The 2875-nt window shown below is 39.5% G+C and overlaps 1 pseudogene; it reads left to right on the top strand.

Annotated features, from left to right (window-relative positions):
• Positions 1–1541: 1541 nt before the first annotated feature.
• On the top strand, positions 1542–2639 carry LOC125532003 (annotated as a pseudogene).
• Positions 2640–2875: the final 236 nt, after the last annotated feature.

Here is a 2875-nt window from a genome sequence, read left to right as displayed (position 1 = left end):
GGGCGACGGCGCGCTGGGCCGGCTGGGCCCTTGGCCTAGTTCGGTCCAGGAACTTACAAAACAAAACCGTCAAAAAGGAAAATCCTAAATAAATATAAAAAATTCTTTAAAAATGCCGAAAACAATTTTCACCGTCTAAATAAAATATTTAGATCAAAGTGAACATTTTCTTGGCCTAAAATGCAATTTTGAAATATGTATATTTTTTCTAATTTAAATAAAATAGCAATAAAATCCAAATAAAATTATTTATTTGATTTTAACATTTTCCTCCAATATTTCTTTTATTTTGGAGAAGTCATATTATCTCCTCTCATATATTTTAATACGAAATATTTCAGAGAGAAAAATAATTAAATCAAAATGACCCTCTTTTCAATATTTGAGAAAAAAATCAAATATGAAAATAATAAAATCCCCAACTCTCTCCGTGGGTCCTTGAGTTGCTTAGGATTCTTAGGCTCAAAAACCAAAATGCAAATAAAATATGATATGCATATGATGACCTATGTACAACATTCCAAATTGAAGATTTGGGATGTTACACCACTCAACCAGACGTACAACTGTCATAGCAATTGGAACCGGTCTACCAAATCATTGTCTTCACCGAGCTACTAGTTGTACTTCCTAAACCCTTTCATTTCCTCGTCTATGTGTTGATGAAATTGATTGTTACTATTTGAAGACTTTGACTGAAGACTTTCTCAATTTCCTCAATGCTATTTCTTCAGTCATCTTGTCTTCTTCCTACTTATCATGTTTACACACTACCTGTGCTCTGTGTATGTTTCATTTCATCATGGCGACTATGCTACTGTCTTGTTATGCATGCACCTGAGTACTTTATACGCTGCTTGTAGTTTGTCACTTAGCAAATTCCTCAAGTAGTATTTCCTTAGTGACAAATTTGTAAAAATCGCTTATTCACCCCCTCTAGTCGATTTAACACACTTTCAATTGGCATCGGAGCAAGGTACTATGTGATTTTGGTTTAGCCACCTTGAGTTTTAGTTATGTCGACTGCATGCATGACCAAGGTCTCGGCTCGGTGTCCTACCTTCGATGGGACGGACTACCCCTACTGGAAGAACAAGATGCACATGCATCTTGAGGCAATTGACAATGATCCCTGGTATGTTGTGGAAAATGGCATTCCCTCTATCACTCCCTACGTAAACACCGCTGATGTGAAGATATTCAAGCAACTCAACTCTCAAGTGAAGAACATCATATGTGGCCATCTGAGCAAAGGACAGTACGGCAGAGTGAGTGCTTCGGAGAGTGCAAAGCTTATCTAGGATAGGTTGTCCAAGGTCAACGAAGGAATCTCAACACAACATCATTCTCGAGTTGACATTCTTCGCAATCTCTTCAACCGCTTCAAAAGACTCGACAACGAAAATGTTCAGCAAACCTTCGATCGCCTCACTGATATCTTCAATGAGCTTCAAGCACTTGGTGCCACTAACATCACCGACCACAAGGTGGTGAAGAAATTGCTGAGATCACTTGATTCCTCATTCGATACACTGGCACTAATGATTCAAGAACATGGAGACTACAAGTCACTTGATCCTGCTGATATCCTTGAGAGACTGAATACTCATGAATTCCACCAAGCTGGGAAGAGAGACCTCTACGGGCAAAGCTATGGAAGATCATGTGCACTGAAGGCCAAGGCAATTTCCTCATATGAAGGGGAAGATTTTGACAGCAACCTTGGTGGTCCCGAGGAACTAAGCCAGGAGCTAGCAATGCTTGTGAGGAAATTCCAGAAGTTCTCAATGCGTGGCAGTTTTGGAAAATCTTCAAGAGGTGATGACTTGAGATCAGGTTCTTCATCCCGCGATTACAAGAAAAGGACTTTCCACAAAGGTAAAAAGCCTGGTCACTACATGGATGATTGTCCTCGGTGGCAAAAGGAATCAAATAAGAAGAAGTATAAGGATGACAGTTCATATGATTCAAAGAAAAAGAAGAAATCTTCAAAGTCCTCATCGTCAAAATCTTCAAAGTCTTCATGTCACAAGAAGAGCAGTCCCAGAAAGGCTCGGGCATTCATTGGCAAGAAAATGGACTCTAAAGCTAAATCTGAGGAAAATGAGGAAGAGGAGGAATCTGAGGAGTCAGACTCTGGTGTGGCCAGCCTAGCTCTCGCTACTGCTTTCGTCAACAAGTCCATCTTCAACTATTAGGAAAATGACGACTCCAACACTGCTGACAATGGCAATGATGACTTCGCTCCCACCTATTGCTTCATGGCAAAAGGTGCCAAGGTACTCAAATATCTCTCATCTGAATACAATGTAGATTAATCTGATGAAAACCTCAGACCTAGCTATTCCAAGCTTGCTAATATTGCCACTAAAGAACAAAAAGCTTTGGAAAGGGTTCAGAATTTGCTAGACAAAAGCGATGACCTGTTGGGTGAGGAAATGAATCGAACTCAAAACCTGACTGGTGATCTTAAACATCTTCAGTCTAAGTTTGATAACCTTCAAGGTCGTCATGAAACACTCTTAGCTGATCATGAGAATCTTTCTTATGAATTTCTTCAAAGAAAGCAAGATCTTGAGAAACTAAGGGTGACTCATGATGATCTTCGAAGGGAAAAAGATTCTTTGCTTGCTCAATAGATCAGTTCCGCTCAGTAAGAATTCATTCCACCCTGTTTGAAGTGCATTGAACATGAATCTTCTAATTCTTCACCTAAAAGTTCAAATGCTTCTATTGCTGTAACTTCTTCAGCTATTTTTGTGGTCACAAATTCCTCATCTGAGGATACCACAAGTATCACTGATGAAAGTGCAGGGTTGAAGGAATTGTTTGTGACAGACATGTACAAAAGCCTCAAAGGGTATCAAGTTGTTTG

The sequence above is a fragment of the Triticum urartu genome, unplaced genomic scaffold (genome assembly GCF_003073215.2).
Source record: "Triticum urartu cultivar G1812 unplaced genomic scaffold, Tu2.1 TuUngrouped_contig_8766, whole genome shotgun sequence".
In the NCBI taxonomy this organism is placed as follows: Eukaryota; Viridiplantae; Streptophyta; class Magnoliopsida; order Poales; family Poaceae; genus Triticum; species Triticum urartu.
Note: the sequence above shows the minus strand (reverse complement) of the source record. Positions and strands in the feature narration are given on the sequence as shown.